Raw genomic sequence first — 16366 nt, 5'->3', positions numbered from 1 at the left:
ACTGGCTGCACATGGCACCTCTCTGGTGGCCTAGAGCAGGGGGTCTCCAACCTTCGCAACTTTAAGACTTGTGGACTTCAACTCCCAATTTTTTTTTTCGATTCTGGGAGTTCTTAAATTTTGTTTTTAAAAAAAATTCTGGGAGTTCTTAATTTTTTTTCCCCCAATTCTGGGAGTCTTAAAAGTTTTTAATTTTTTAATTTTAATTTTTTTTTCCAATTCTGGGAGTTGAAGTCTGTTAAGGATATTGTTGTGTTACCAACCAGCAGAGTGTAGAGCACAGAGAAACGTTGCTGAGAGCAATGAATAAGAGATGTGCAAACTGGTTTATCAAAAGTTTACTTTATAGCGAAAAACAATCTCATAGTCTTTAAACAAATCCAAGTCTTTGCCAGTTAAATCAGTCCAGTGATACAAAAAGCTTCTTACCACACAAACAGTAGTTGGTTAGAATAACAAACTCACTCTGGTTCATAAACCACGATGGTAGCAGATCCATCCAACGATGCTAGCACAATGGTAACAACTCCTCACACAATGGTAGCTTATCATCAACTGAATACTTTACAGTACCTTTCTTAAATACGTTCACAACTAATTACAGCATGACTCAGCATTACAATGAATCAGCAGTAAAACTTTAAAGTCACACAATACATATTCATATTAAAGTCACAGAATACATATATTGCCTGGACGACTTGTTAGGCTCAAACTATATCCTAACAAAGTCCACAAGTCTTAAAAGTTGCCAAGGTTGGAGACCCCCGGCCCAGAGGCTTATACACTTTCTCCAACATCCCAGAGGTTAAGGGGCCATTTTGGTCCAAAGCTTCCTCAAGGAGGAAGAGCCCCACCCACCCAAAAATGTGTTAGCTTGGAAGCTCTCAGAATGAGGAAAGTCTGGGGCCTCCTTTTCCAGATTGGATTAGAAGTCGGCTATTTCCTGTACTAAAGGGACGTGGTGGCTCAGTGGCTAAGACGCTGAGCTTGTCGATCGAAAGGTCGGCAGTTCAGCGGTTCGAATCCTTAGTGCCGCGTAACGGGGTGAGCTACTGTTAATTGTCCCAGCTTCTGCCAACCTAGCAGTTCGAAAGCACGTTAAAAAAAATGCAAGTAGAAAAATAGGCACCATCTTTGGTGGTAAGCTAACAGCGTTCCGTGCGCCTTTGGCATTTAGTCATGCCGGCCACATGACCATGGAGACCAGCGTTGTCTTTGGACAACGCTGGCTCTTCGGCTTTTAAACGGAGATGAGCACCGCACCCTAGAGTCGGGAACAACTAGCACATATGTGTGAGGGGAACCTTTACCTTTTTTTCCTGTACTTGCTAGGAGCTTGTTTCCAAACCAGGGAACTTTTGCGGATTAGCTAAGTTTGATAACCCCTGCACAACAGGAACCATAGATACGGATAGCTGTCAACCACCATACCCATATATTTTGCCCTCCATCTCACCCTGGTGCCTGCAGCATCAGATGGGTTAAAGGCACATTATTCCTTAGTGTTTTGTGCCCATCCAGATCTCACACGCAGGGAAAAGAATGAAGAAGTAGAAATTAAGACAGGATCTCAAATATAACTGTGCCATGGATATAGGGTCATCATACATGGTTCCCAATCTTGCAACCTGGGTTCAAATTCTGGCTGGTGCGTGACTTCTTTCACCTTTTACCGATCTGTGATTTGCAGCTAGACAATGTTTTCGTCCCAGTGGGAGGAAAAAGGGCCTTGACTTCCAATGGAATATAACAGGGGTTTCAAACTCAAGGCCTGGTGCCCAGATCCAGCCCCGCGGGGTGCTTAGATCTGGCCTACGGAACTGCCCTCGAAACAGCAAAGGACTGGTCCGTGGTGCCTCTGCCAGGCCCTCCCGAGCTCCATTTTCGCTGGCAGGGGGTTGCAGGAGGCCGTCGCAGCCAAAAACAGAGCTCTGGGAGCCCGTTTTCATTGGCAGAGGACTGGGGCCGCCACAGGCACCCCTTTCACAAGTGTGACATCGAGCTGGCCAAGCCCACTGTCCCCCCCCTCCTGAGGTCAAAACACAAAACTGATGTGGCCGTCAATAAAATTTGAGTTTGACACCCCTGGAATAGAAGTTATGAAAGTCAAAGAGAACCCTGGCACCCGATATAAGTCTTCCAACTGAGGGAGGACTCTTCTGACTGAGGGAGATTTAGATTTTATTGAACTTCTATACCGCCCTTCTCCCAAAGGACTCAAGTGTCACTGTCAGGGAGGACGGTGTCATTGAGGGTATCAACGTGAGATCTTAGATTTGGGGTTCTTATCTCCTGTTTGTAAATTCAGATCTTTAGGCAAATTAGTTTCCCTTCAGCTTCTCCACTTGGTCTCCTGTTAAATGGGCATTTCAAATTAGCACGAGAATCCAAAACCCTCACGTAGGTCCCTCCAAACATCTCACGTTTGTAATTTGCAATCGACTCAAAGTTCAATAAATATATTGACTCAAAAATAATCATATCAACACTATTTAATTAATTTAATCTAAGTGTTTAGGTAAATGTAAAAGAAAAAAAGAAATCTATTTTAGCCTTTGTCTCGGTCCTCACCACTCCACTGGAGAAGCATTTGCATGTTCATTTGTAGGTCTTCTAAATCATAGTTCCTTTTCAGAGTTCTTCCTCTGAAGTTTCTTCCATACATTTATACAGGTTTATGGTGAGGATTCTGTGATATGTTCCCAGTTCAAATTTAGTTACTTTCATCCCCATGAAGTAGTAACTCCTTTGTAAATTGCAGCCCTTTCCAATACGGAGATATCTACCACCATTCCTGGAATGATTGTCCTATTTCCAAAAATTGCATTTCCTCAGCTGATGCTCGACTGTGATCTCGGTGTGCTTTTTTTCACTCTTACATAAAACAAAACTAGGGAAGAAAGGAAAAAAAAAAATCACAAGATAAGAGACAGCCTCTGAACGGCTTCTTCCAATTCAGGATCAGTAAAATTTCTTCCCCAACTATTGCTGCAGTTTCATTTCATAATGAGAAGCAAGGGTGGAAACGTAGATTGTAACAAGATTAAGGAAAGGAAGAACAACTTGAACTCAAGAAAGGGATGGAGGGTTATATACATCTAAAGGGGTCTAAAGGGAGAAATGCCGGTCAACATTTTTCTCTACCCGAGACACAGCAGTGATATATTGTTCAGATGGAGTTCCTCCAAACAATTGGGGAACCTGTTGCGATTATTAACTAATAGGCTGCTGACAGGACAGTTAATTTCCGTTATCCCCATTGTTAGTTTTTCTTTGCAACCTCCTACTTAGCAAAAACCACAATTGATTTAGGATTCATCCTGTTCTGATCTGGGCTAGAAAGGTAATTTATGCGGCATATCAAAGTAGGTTTGGTATTTATTTGAATTATTATTCAAATGGACCTTTGCGTGATATTTTAGACAACTATTTGTATTGAAGCTCTTCCTGCACTCCCTGCATTGATAGGGCTGCTTCCCTCTGTGGAACCTTTTATGGTTAAGTGAGAGCTACAACTTCTCAAGCTCTTTCCACCGATATGTGGAACCCATTGTCACAGAAGCTCTTTCCACGCTCCCTGCATCGATAAGGAATCTTTTTATGCCTACTAAGATCACCTCTGAATCTAAAGCTTTTCCCACACTCCCAGCATTGATATAGTTTTTCCCTTCTGTGGATAGATTTATGGTCAATCAGAGAATTACTTCTGGTAAAGCTCTTCCCACATTCCATGCATTTATATGGCTTCTCTCCTGTATGGATCCTTTTATGAGAAGTAAGACTTCTATCCTGAGTAAATATCTTCCCCCACTCGCTACACTGAAAAGGCTTTTTCCCCCTGAGTGCATCCTTTTATGGCAGGAAGGATCAGAATCCCTCCTAAAATCCTTTCCACATTCGACACACTTATATGGCTTCTCTCCTGTGTGGATCCTCTTATGGTAAGTAAAATTACTATTACAACTAAAGCTCTTTCCACACTCCATGAACTGATATGGCTTCTCTCCTGTGTGGATCCTCTTGTGGATATTAAGACTACTATTACAACTAAAGCTCTTCCCACACTCCATGCATTGATATGGCTTCTCTCCTGTGTGGATCTTCTTGTGGGAATTAAGAGTACTCCTATGAGTAAAGGTCTTTCCACATTCCATTCATTGATATGAGTTCTCTCCTGTGTGGATCCTCTTGTGATAAGTAAGATTACTACTGCAACTAAAGCTCTTCCCACACTCCATGCATTGATATGGCTTCTCTCCTGTGTGGATCCTCTTGTGGGAATTAAGAGTAGTCATATGAGTAAAAGTCTTTCCACATTCCGTGCACTGATATGGCTTCTCTCCTGTGTGGATCCTCTTGTGGATATTAAGACTACTATTACAACTAAAGCTCTTCCCACACTCCATGCATTGATATGGCTTCTCTCCTGTGTGGATCTTCTTGTGGGAATTAAGAGTACTCCTATGAGTAAAGGTCTTTCCACATTCCATTCATTGATATGAGTTCTCTCCTGTGTGGATCCTCTTGTGATAAGTAAGATTACTACTGCAACTAAAGCTCTTCCCACACTCCATGCATTGATATGGCTTCTCTCCTGTGTGGATCCTCTTGTGGGAATTAAGAGTAGTCATATGAGTAAAAGTCTTTCCACATTCCGTGCACTGATATGGCTTCTCTCCTGTGTGGGTTCTCTTGTGGGTATTAAGACTACTGCTACAAATAAAGGTCTTTCCACACTCCACACATTGATATGGCTTCTCTCCTGTGTGGATCCTCTTGTGATAAGTAAGACTACTACTGCAACTAAAGCTCTTCCCACACTCCATGCATTGATATGGCTTCTCTCCTGTGTGGATCCTCTTGTGGTGAGTAAGACTATTACTACAACTAAAGCTCTTCCCACACTCCATGCATTGATATGGCTTCTCTCCTGTGTGGATCCTCTTGTGGGAATTAAGAGTAGTCCTACGAGTAAAGATCTTTCCACATTCCATACATTGATATGAGTTCTCTCCTGTGTGGGTCCCCTTGTGGGTATTAAGACTACTGCTACAAGTTAAAGTCTTTCCACATTCCATGCATTGATATGGCTTCTCTCCTGTGTGGATCCTCTTGTGATAAGTAAGACTACTACTGCAACTAAAGCTCTTCCCACACTCCATGCATTGATATGGCTTCTCTCCTGTGTGGATCCTCTTGTGGGAATTAAGACTACTGCTACAAGTAAAGGTCTTTCCACATTCCATGCATTGATGTGGCTTCTCTCCTGTGTGGATCCTCTTGTGGAAATTAATAGTCGTCATATGAGAAAAGGTCTTTCCACACTCCATGCATTGATACGTGTTCTCTCCTGTGTGGATCCTCTTGTGGGAATTAAGAGTACTGCTACAAGTAAAGGTCTTTCCACACTCCCTGCATTTATAAGGTCTTTCTCCTTTGTGACTCCTTTCATGTCTTATAAGAGATTGATTATCACAGAAGGTCTTTCCACACTCCCTGCAGGTATTTGTTTTCTCTTCTGAATGTGTTGTGTTATGGAAAATCAAATGATCTGATGTATTAAAGTTCTTCCCACACTCCATGCTTTGATATGGTCTTTCTCCCATATCAATGATTGTACGGTTACGAAGCCGATTGACCCAAGGAAAGTCATTTTTAATGACACTTTGTGATTGCTTTGTTTCATCACTCTTTGGTTGCATCTGATCTGCAAATTTCCCTTTTCTGCCTTTTGAATGGATGGCTTGGCATTCCTCCTTGCAATTCTTACTCTCTTGCCCATTGTATCCTTGAAAAAACAAAATGAAAATTGTCAGAAAACTATGGAAATGATTAAAGATCAAATGTTTTCTGCTGAAATTTATCTGATCAATATATTTTGGCTGCTTTGTTGACTAATATGAAGATCTGAACTAAGGTTTTACCAAATATGCATTTCCAAGAGGGCTCCTATCAGGTTCATACATCAGGAACGGATCATGTCACAATGAACCTAAGATAAAACCCTGATCTAATCTTTGACCACTAGTGTATTGATGACCTGGGTCAGTCATATTGTGTTATGAACTCCTGAAATGCTTTGGATACTATATCATGCAGGAGCAGGAACTTACCCACCAGCTCCCCAATTTCAATGAAAGTCTCATTTCCACTTGTCTGCAGAGCAGTGTCTTTGAAAACCAACAGGACTTTCTGGATGGCAATAGCTCCCCACTTCCAATTTGGGATGATGCCAATCTGAGTGCCCAAGTGGGCCCATTTCTGAGAAAGGAACGTCCCTCTCAGGGCAGGGGTCTCCAACCTTGGCAACTTTAAGACTTGTGGACTTCATTGATAAAATGTGTCCCATATCAAAAAATATTCAGTTTCTTCTTCATCTTTAATAGCAAGTGTTAATCTATCCATTTCTGCACAGTCTAATATTTTGTTTAATTACATTCATACATGTAATACTTAGATAACAGAAACAGAAGTTAGAAAGGAAGAGATATAAAGGGAGGAAATGGTATAGAGGAGGGTCGTTAATGAAGACCATGTTAAATGTTAAGCATTAAGGTTATTATTTACTTAGTCTGCACTACTATTAATCTTTTCATCATTCCCATCACCCATCTCCTTCCACTTATGTCTATTCTATTCTATTCTATTCTATTCTATTCTATTCTATTCTATTCTATTCTATTCTATTCTATTCTATTCTATTCTATTAATATGATTATATTATTAATATGATGGTGATGGCTAAATATAATGAAGATGTATAAATATGACTATCAAAATATAATTGTACCCAAATACACACAGTTTGATGAAAATTGAGTGTTATATAAATAAAGCAAATAAAATGGGGGGGGGAGATTTGTGGACTGGCTGAGGAATTCTGGGAGTTGAAGTCCACAAGTCTTAAAGTTGCCAAGGTTGGAGACCCCTGTCTCAGGGCACATCTATTTATTTATTTATTTATTGGTTTGATTTATATGCCTCCCTTCTCCGGAGACTCAGGGCGGCTTACAATGCATTAAGCAATAGCCTTCATACTTTTGTATATACCTGCTTAGTAGGGCTTTAAGCGGTGTTCTTTTTTATACAAAGTCAGCTTATTGCCCCCACAATCCGGGTCCTCATTTTACCTACCTCGGAAGGATGGAAGGCTGAGTCAACCTTGAGCCTGGTGAGATTTGAACTTGCAGTAATTGCAGGCAGCTGGCAGCTAAGTGCTACTTAACAGCACTTTAGTCCGCTGTGCCACCAAGGCTCTTTTTAAGGTCTTGCTTATGCATGCCAGTCAGTTGCTTCATCCACCTTCAGATCATGGCAAAGAACAATAATATTATACACCAAATTGGTGTTCAATAGCATCTGGTCTTGAATAGCAGCCATTCAGCATCCAATGACTAGGCTCAGGAGTGAATACAAGGAAGGCAGAAATTTGCTTAAGGGAAGCCAACCCATCCCTGCTTGCTGCCCACCCCACAATTTCCTGCTGTAATCTTCTACGGCATGGAAATATATCATCATCATCGTCATCTTAGCCACTGTCTACCCACTGCAGGACGAAGGTCTCTTCCGCATGTTTCCAACCAATATGGTCATGAGCTTTCCCCCCCCCCCAATTGTCTCTTTCATGGAAATAAATATTTTGCATTTTATGAGCAGAAGGAACTTTGAAAGAAACCCATTTCATTTCTGTGACAATGGATACTTGTGCGGTGTTCCAATTTTCCTTTCAATAAATTTCTTTGTTGCACAGGGCCAAGTTTGCTCTATTGGTTAAGGCACACACTAGAAACCAGATGCCTTGAGGACTAGTTTTGCCTTAAGCATGAATGCCAGTTGGGTGACTTTGGGCCAGTCTCTCTCAGCTCACCTGTGTCACAAGGCTTTGGTTATAGAGAAAAATAGGAGATGGAAGGAGTATTCGGTATGTCCGCTACTTTATTTACAGTCCTCGAGATACAACCATAATGGGACCCATCCATTACTGTTGCAGGTTGCACAGTCTTTAGGTGAAACGTGTCACCTAACGACCCTCCCATTCCTGTTCTCCCCGATGAAACATAAAACCAATGTTCCAGTTGTTAAGTGGAGCACGTGGAGGGCCTCCTGGGTGGGGGAGTGTTATGAAGCTTGTGGGAGGAAAAAGGTCCAGCAACAGCAGTCCCGGTGATAGCTTGCGTGCTACAAAACAGCAAAAGGCAAGCATCCGTGGGAGTTTCTCTGCAACGGCGTCTGGAGTCCTTATCTGCATTCTTCTCCCATCTGCGGCGTTGCACTAAGCTTCCTGCAGGAGCTGTGCATTTAGGCCTAAACCAGGAGTCTAGGCCCAAGTAGCAAGCAAAAGGTCCTTGCTTATATGGGGAGTTAACCTGCAATTAACTAGGGCGGGGAAGGCTTGCAGGTAATTGCAAACAGGAGATGGCTTGATTGAAACCATACTGTTTGTGAGTAGGCAGGTAGCCACAGCAATCCTGGAAACACTCGTGACAGGGAGGATGTTGGAGGTCTAGTACAGGCCCAGGCTCACTTGCCCTTGTCCTCCTAAGGCCTCCCACACCCCCGAATCACCCCATGCTCCACTTCTCATGCCCAGGGTCTCAACAGGGCTTCTCCTACTCCCACCGGGTACTCCTAGAGTTTAGGCCTGGTTCACACCCCGCCAGGCCAAACTCTGAGGCCTTCCAGAGCACTGGAATGATTTCCTTCTTTGTGCAGCCACGGTTCCAAATATGGCAGCCATTTTGTCCCACCCACAAAATGGTGACAATGTTCTGGTTGCCACCAACCAGCCCAGGGACAAGCTGCTTTGTTTTGCTGCTTTAAGAAGCTCTGCACAATGGTTTCTGCAGCATTCAGAAGCATCTGCAGCATTATGCAGATCTCTCTAAGGCAGCAATGTGAACCAGTTTGTGTGGCAACAGCCATTTTGTCTGTGCCTATTTGTGGGTGGGAACAAAATGGCGGCTGTATTTGGATTGTTGCTGCATGGCCTGGAGACAAACTGCTTTGTCTTGCTTCCTTAACAAGCTGTGCAGAGTGCTGAAGCTTTCTGTTGCATCCAGACGCTTCTGCAACACTGGGCCGACTTCTCTTAAAGCAGCAAAATGAAGCAATTTCTCGGGCGGCTGCCATTTTGTCCCACCCACAAATGAGCGGGACAATATGGCGGCTGCATTTGGATTGCCACCATGCACCCCCGGGACACATGCCCTGCCCTCTTTCTACACACATGAGGTCCGGAGAGCTTCAGAAAGTAAACGTGGGGTGTGATAGGCCTGTGAGGAGGAGGCCCAAGCATTGAAGGGTTCTGGCAAGTTGGGATAGGGATAGAGAGGTGGCCACTCATTTGTGGGTAGGTCAAAATGGCAGCCGCCAGAGAAATTGCTTCATTTTGCTGCCTTAGAGAAGTCCGTGCAGTGTTGTAGAAGTTTCTAAATGCACCTGAAAGCTTCAAGATTGTGCGGAGCTTGTTAAGGCAGCAAAAAAAAAAAAAAAGCAGTTTGTTTCTGAGCCATGCGGCAGCAGCCCAAATACAGCTGCCATTTTGTTTTAATCTTGAAACGGGGTCATATCTAGCTTTCGGGGGGGGGGGGGGAGTGCAGTCTGTCATAATTTAGAATGCTCATTAAATGTCCTGTTATACTGTATCTCAAAGGTTACCTGCACTAAAAAAATAATACAGGGCAGGATATAAATTTAAAAACTGTTATTTTATATATTTAAAAAAACTGCTGGTTGCATCTAACCCCATGACTTTTCTGTTTCTGAGCACAGACTTACCCAGGTAAACCAGATTCCTGGAATTCTCCAGCATGACTTCCCCATGGAGTGCTTTTTGGTCAGGATCCAGCTGAGACCACTCCTCCTTGGAGAAATGCACGGTCACTTCCTCCAAAGACACAAAATCCTGAACAAGGAAACAAGTTTCCCTATTAACAGATAGTCCCATGATGGCAAACCTGTGGCACACGGAGCCATATCTATGGGAATACAAGCGTTGCCCTAGCTCAGCTCCAGTGGGCATGTGCGCGCCAGCCAGCTGATTTTCGGGCCTTCCGGAAGTCAGGAAATGGGCTGTTTCTGGCCTTTGGAAGGGCTCCGAGGGGGTAGGGAAGGCTGTTTTCGCCCTCCCCAGGATCCTAAAAAGCCTCTGGAGCCTGGGGAGGGCGAAAAACAGGCTTACCCCGCCCACCATGCCATCATGTGCCAAAAGCAGGGGGTTGTGCACACATGTGTGGGGCACATTGAATTATGGGTGTGGGCACACACGCGCACGACCCCCCCCGCTTTTAGCACACAACGGCAAAAATGTTAGCCATCACTGAGATAGTCCGATGAACAATTTGACAGTTTTCTTCCACCAATTCAAGGTAAGGTGCAATGGATGAAATGGACATCTTGTACAGAATTGAAAATAAGATCTCACAGCTTTTGGCTAATGGCACAACTGAAGTTTGCTTTCAGTGAAGGGAACTAAAAAAAAGTCTTCTGGGTTAAAATTGGTGGTTAGGTCTTAAACCTACTATTTATCAGTGGCTCCAATTCTTCCTAGGTTGAGCAGAGCAAAATACTTGTGAAACCCCCAACTCTGCCCACCTTCATGGAAGTGTTGGGTGAGGTTGTAATGGTAGATGAGAATGGCCCTGGGAGACAGAAGGAAGATCTCCGGTCAAGAAAACTTCTGGTCAGTGAAATCTAAGTCCGAAGCAGGAGGGTGGAGAAAGCTTATCAGAAGGAACAGGTAGGTTAAACTAACTGTGAAATTTTAATGACCTGATCCAAAATTTGTGCTGCTTAGAAACAGCAATACTATACACCAGCAGCCCCCAATGTTTTGGGCACCAGGGACCGGTTCCGTGGAGAGGTTTTTCCGCAGACCAGAGGGTGTATGGTTTCATGTTCTGCCTTCATCCTATGGATGGAGCTTCGCTTGTTTTGAGTGGCCCAATTTCTGGCATGCCGCGGACCGGTGTTGATCCATGGACTGGGAGTTGGGGACCCCTGCTATACACAGAACTGCAGCAGAAAATGAAACCCATCCAGGTTTCATGAATCTTTTCTGATGTTTCTCCTCCTTACCTGAGGCACAGGTTCAGCTACTCTTTCAGCTTCACCATAAAGATGAGGTGATTCTAAAACCACCAAGGACTGCTTTCTACTCTCTGTGAGAGAAAGAAAAAGGGTGAAAGCAGATTTGTTAAAGAGAGAGATTCAAATCAAGAGGAGCAAAAGAATCAGCTAAATGTTGAACTCTCACACCACACGGAAAGAGCTTCTGTTACCTGATGTGCTGTCCTGATTTTGATTTTTCTGGAAGCCCTCCCTGAACAGCAGTTCTTGAGAAGGTTTGGATGAATATTTCTTTTCCTTGGCATACTCAGTCACCGCTTCCAAGGATTTCTGGACATAATGTGACATGAGGGAAAAAGAGAAGAGCAAAGAGATAAAAATGAATGATCATACTGCACTCTCAACCTAGCAGACCCCAATGTCCATCGCTGAAGCTGGAAAATGAGAATGTAAGAATTGCCCCAAATATATCCTCTGGAAGAAGAATGGAACAACTGCCATAGGAGTTCATAATCCCCAAAAAGTGCCAGAGAGACAATTTGGAGAATTCCATTTTAGAGCTGCCACGATTATATTCTCAACTACCTGCAACTCCTCTTGCATCTTCTTCTCCTCCTGACTCAGGAAGAAACCCTCGGCAAGGGACACCGCCTGGGAACTGGTCTCTGCTCCACACTCCCGCACCCATCTTGCCATCTCTGGGGGAAGGACAGCCAGGAATTGTTCCAGGAGCACCAGGTCCAGCATCTGAGCCTTGGTGTGTTTTTCTGGTTGCAGCCACTGACAGCAAAGGTAGTGAAGCTGAGTGCAAACATCTCGGGGACGGCTCCCCTCCTGAAACTGCACTTTTCTGAAGTCACAACATTGGATGCCTGAACTGACTTCTTGGCTCTTCTGCCCAGGACTTGCCCCATTCTTCCCACAGCTCCAAGGCTGAGTAACTGGAGGTCCTTTTCCAACTTCTGCATGTGCTGGGCACTGTCTCTCCATCTTCTCTCTGGTCTTTAATCCAACTCCAAAATGGACTGATGGACCTCCTCAGGTCTTACTAATCACAAGAGGTCTGGACAAAGCTGCCAAGGCCATTTAATCCTCTTCTCTCAAAAGATCCTTTCCTCTCTGGAGGAATCAGGAAAGATTTCTAACTTACATATCTGAAATGGAAAACAAAAGAAACTTCCGGAAATACAGCTTGACCAACTTAGCAACTGAGCAGCTACAAAAACCCAAATAAGAAATTCTTAGGAACCTACCAATATCTGGGAAGAGGGGGAAAATCTTAGTAGGTAGACTGATTTATCTCTGTGTGGAGAAAATTCTGTAGTAAGCTTCTGGATCAACTTCTGTCAAGGACTAAAAGTATTGGATAACTACATTTTGGATGTAGTATTAGTACTATCCAAAAGTAGCATATAGTATAGTATCCAAAAATATTGAATAACTACATTTAAAACATGTACCTATATCCTAATGATTTATTCAAATAATTTTGATGGCTGTTTTCAATGTTAAAAACAACCTCTGTACAATCCAGATCATAAATGTCTCAGGTCCCAAATAGCAATTGAAAAGAGTGGCTATCTAAATCGATTTAATAGGTAAATCAATCAATATTTGAACTTCCAGCAAGCAGAAACGCATTAATCTTCTGGTCCAACCCCTTGGGTGAACTCCAGAAGCCAGAATGAAGAAACTACCATCCAATGCATATAGAAATAAACTCCAAGTGAATCAACTGCGTAGGCTTTAAACATGATGCTTTGATTGAGGCACATCGTAGAAAGGTTTCCCACTTTTAGCTTAATCCAGTCTTTTTTCAAACTTGGCCAATATAAGATGTATGGATTTAAAACTCCTGGCCAAGTTTGAAAAAAAAAAAACCAACCGTGGCTAATACAGTACACGTAGTCCTCATTTTACAACAGTTCATTTAGTGACCAAAGTTACAACGGCACTAAAAAAGTGACTAATCATTTTTCACACTTGTGACTGTTTGCAGCATTCCTATGGTCACATGATCAAAATCCAGATGCTTGGCACCTGACTCAGATTTATGACTGTTGCAGTGTCTCGAGGTCATGTGATCTCCTTGAGCAATCTTTCAACAAGCAAAGTCAATGGGGAAGCCAGATTCATTTAACAACCGTATTAGTACACTTGTTGATTCACTTAACAACCGTGGCAAGAAAGGTCGTTAAATGGAGCAAAATTCACTTAACAAGTGTTTCACTTAGCAACAGAAATTTTGGGCTCAACTGTGAACTCAAGTTGTACAGTGTGAATGATGCATCCCAGCTTGCATTCCACCTCCCTTTAAAGTAGGATGTAAAGTGAGATTTGGATATAAGAGTGAAATGATACCGGGTTAGCCTAGATGATCTTTTAAGGACCTAGATATTGTAAGAGACAAGTTCTGAGCTCACAATGTTCAAAATGTCAAACCACAGAGCAGCTAGCTTCCTCAAGGGCCTTGGTAGTACAGTGGTCTAAGGCACCCTGTTATTAAGCTGGTTATTAAGACCAGATGCCTGCAATTACTGCAGGTTCGAATCTCGCCAAGGCTCAAGGTTGACTCAGCCTTCCACCCTTTCTAAGGTAGGTAAATTGAGGACCCAGTTTGTGGGGGCAATAAGCTGACTTTGTATAAATATACAAAAGAATGAAGGCTATTGCTTAGCGCATTGTAAGCCGCCCTGAGTCTCCGGAAAAGGGCGGCATATTAATCAAAAATAAAATAAAATAAAATAAAAATAAAAACTCTGAGGCAACATGCAGAGTTAGAAACCACATAAGTCAATATGAAACTAGTATTTCCTGCCTGATGTTAGTGTCTCAAATGCAAGTTTTAATCAGCTTTCTGCACAGCAATAAGGAGCCTAGCCAATAGGAATGAACTAACACATTTCCGTATTTTACTAACTATAAGAACACGTGTCTTTATGAGAACATAAAGATGGTTAGATGGTTAACTTTCTGTCTGAACCATTGGCCAATTAAAGCTTTTCTTGAACTCGAAGTCTGACTCCTTTGATTTCTGCCACAATTCAACAACCGTATTAGATTTGTCACTGCGTTTTTTTATTTCCCAGCTGAGCTTCATATTTCTGGACTATCAGACTTTCCGTACCTTGCCAAGAATTGTTATCAGTATTTTACTACGCATGTCCGCATTCTTTCACATTCCTTCACACACTCCTTCCTTTGTTCTCATGCCACGGGGGTGTCGACTGCTGGAAAGCAGCCGCCCGATTTACTTTCAAAATGTAGCAATTATCTTTCTTAGTTAGTGAGGTGTTTTATTTTCTTTATAACAAATAAATGAGTTTTATTAGAGAACGTTTCTTCGGGTTTTTCTTTTCAGAATATTGCAACAAGGAATAAGCCTAGATCCATCCTCTAACCAGGGTGATTTGTCCCAGAGCCAAACATGGGATTAATCAATGCCCTGACAAGATTCACTTAACAACCGTAGCAAGAAAGGCCGTTAAATGGAGCAAAATTCACTTAACAAATGTTTCAAACAGCAACAGAAATGTTGGGCTCAATTGTGAACTCAAATTGTACAGTGTGAATGATGCATCCCAGCCTGCATTCCACCTCCCTTCATGCAACACTTCCCCTAGTTGCCTGATGGCAAAGCCAGCTGGTGACGGTCGGGGGAAAAGCGGGAAAGCGAGTTCGAATCCTTGCACAGAAAGCCAGGTGAGACTTCTGCAGTGGCTTCTCTCAGCTTAGAAAAGAGGAAGCCCTTTTGAAAACGGGGCCAAGAAATTGGCAGGAAATTGTCCAGGAGTCAAGACTGACTTGGAGGCACCAACCCCTAATAGGTTTTTCCTAAGGAAATGGAGATTTTCCTCCTGGAAACAAAGCAGCGGATCCGTAGCTTTTGATTTCTTCTCTGCCTGGCCCGTGCATGCATGCACAGGGGCGGCAGGGGAACATGGGACAAGGGGCTCCCCACTTTCCAGGACTCCGAACCTGATGAAGTTTTGCGTGTCTCCACGCACGGTCCAGCCCGTGGAAGAAAAAGTCCCTCCCCACTTACTCAACTCCGGAGTCAGGTCTTGATTTCCCTCCGTGCAAGGCTTCCTTTCAAGCCTCTTGGACTCCTGGAAAGCCTCGGCCTAAGGCTCGCAGAGCGAAGGGGAGCAGAATCGGACACAGAATCGGAAACGGCAGATGCGATTTCAAAACTTTTCTGGGTAAAAAAGAAAAAATGCCCCGGGCAGCACGTGAGCTCGCAAAAGAGCCACTGCGCATGCTCAGTTTTACTTCCTGAAAGAGGCGGGGGGGGGGCGAGGATTCGGATGAGGGCTGCCCGCTTTTTCCAACGGTAGCTGAGGGAGCCCCCTGGTGGACGGTGCGCGCAATGCCAGAGGACTCTGCCAGGGCTGAGGAGATCCTATTCCATTGGGCTCTGGGAATGATGGGCGTTACGAGTAGGTGGAAGAGTGGGAAGAAATATCCATCTGGTTCAGTTCCAAGCGGGGAAAAAGACACTGGAAACATGGATTGGAAAGATGGTTTGTTGATGAACAGGACCACAGGAGTTTGAGGTCCTGGGCAGCTGACCACATGGAGTGGAGAGTGAGGGTTATATACCCTCTCTTGGGTCTTGCTCTTGAGCTTCCTGTTCCTGTGCAAGAAATGTATTCTATGGCTGCCGTCAGACTCCCATGGGGTCATAGCTAACTTTGTAAGCTGTCTCGAGTCCCAGGCTTGGTTGAAGCTTGCTGATGCAATGAAGGGGCTTGTGTTCTGAAAGGGTGTTGGGCAATTCCTATTGTATCTTAATGGCTTTGCGTCAGCAGTGAAATCTACTTACCTTTGCTACCGGTTCGGGAACAGTAGCACGTGGGAGCGCACCTATTCTGCGCATGCGCAGATGGTAAAAAACCGGGACATAATGACGTCCTGGCAGGTGGGTGGAGCCTCCCGCTGCTCCCAGTTCGGTGAGTCGGATAGAACCGGGGGGGGGGATTTCACCGCTGCTTTGCCCTGGTTTGGATCTTGAGTGAGGGCTAGTCCCATCACCCTGAGACTGAAGGTCTTTTGTCTTGTAGATAGGCTGGCCCAGTCCTTCTCAATAGGCACCAAATATCTGCTGGGGGCAGGGAGCTGAAGCTCCGAGTTTCTGTCTCCCTTAAGATTTCTATTTCTTTTTAGGGGAAATATAATATTCTGCCATTTTTAATATTTCCTAAAATATTTCATTATTCTAGGAGAGGGATAGGTGCTAACTTTTTTTTTTTTAATTTGATTTATATGCCGCCCTTCTCCGAAGACTCAGGGCGGC

At 43.7% G+C, this 16366-nt stretch overlaps 1 pseudogene across 1 annotated transcript; it reads right to left on the bottom strand.

Annotated features, from left to right (window-relative positions):
• Window positions 1-323: 323 nt before the first annotated feature.
• On the bottom strand, window positions 324-15321 carry LOC117662637 (uncharacterized; annotated as a pseudogene). Its single transcript, XR_015731739.1, has 6 exons — window positions 15116-15321; window positions 11656-12224; window positions 11283-11400; window positions 11080-11162; window positions 9781-9907; window positions 324-5791 (listed from the first exon to the last, which is right to left on the bottom strand). The product of XR_015731739.1 is annotated as an uncharacterized LOC117662637 (transcript).
• Window positions 15322-16366: the final 1045 nt, after the last annotated feature.

Source organism: Pantherophis guttatus, chromosome 2 (assembly GCF_059756535.1).
Source record: "Pantherophis guttatus breed Tessera chromosome 2, ASM5975653v1, whole genome shotgun sequence".
Classification (NCBI taxonomy): domain Eukaryota; kingdom Metazoa; phylum Chordata; class Lepidosauria; order Squamata; family Colubridae; genus Pantherophis; species Pantherophis guttatus.
Note: the sequence above shows the minus strand (reverse complement) of the source record. Positions and strands in the feature narration are given on the sequence as shown.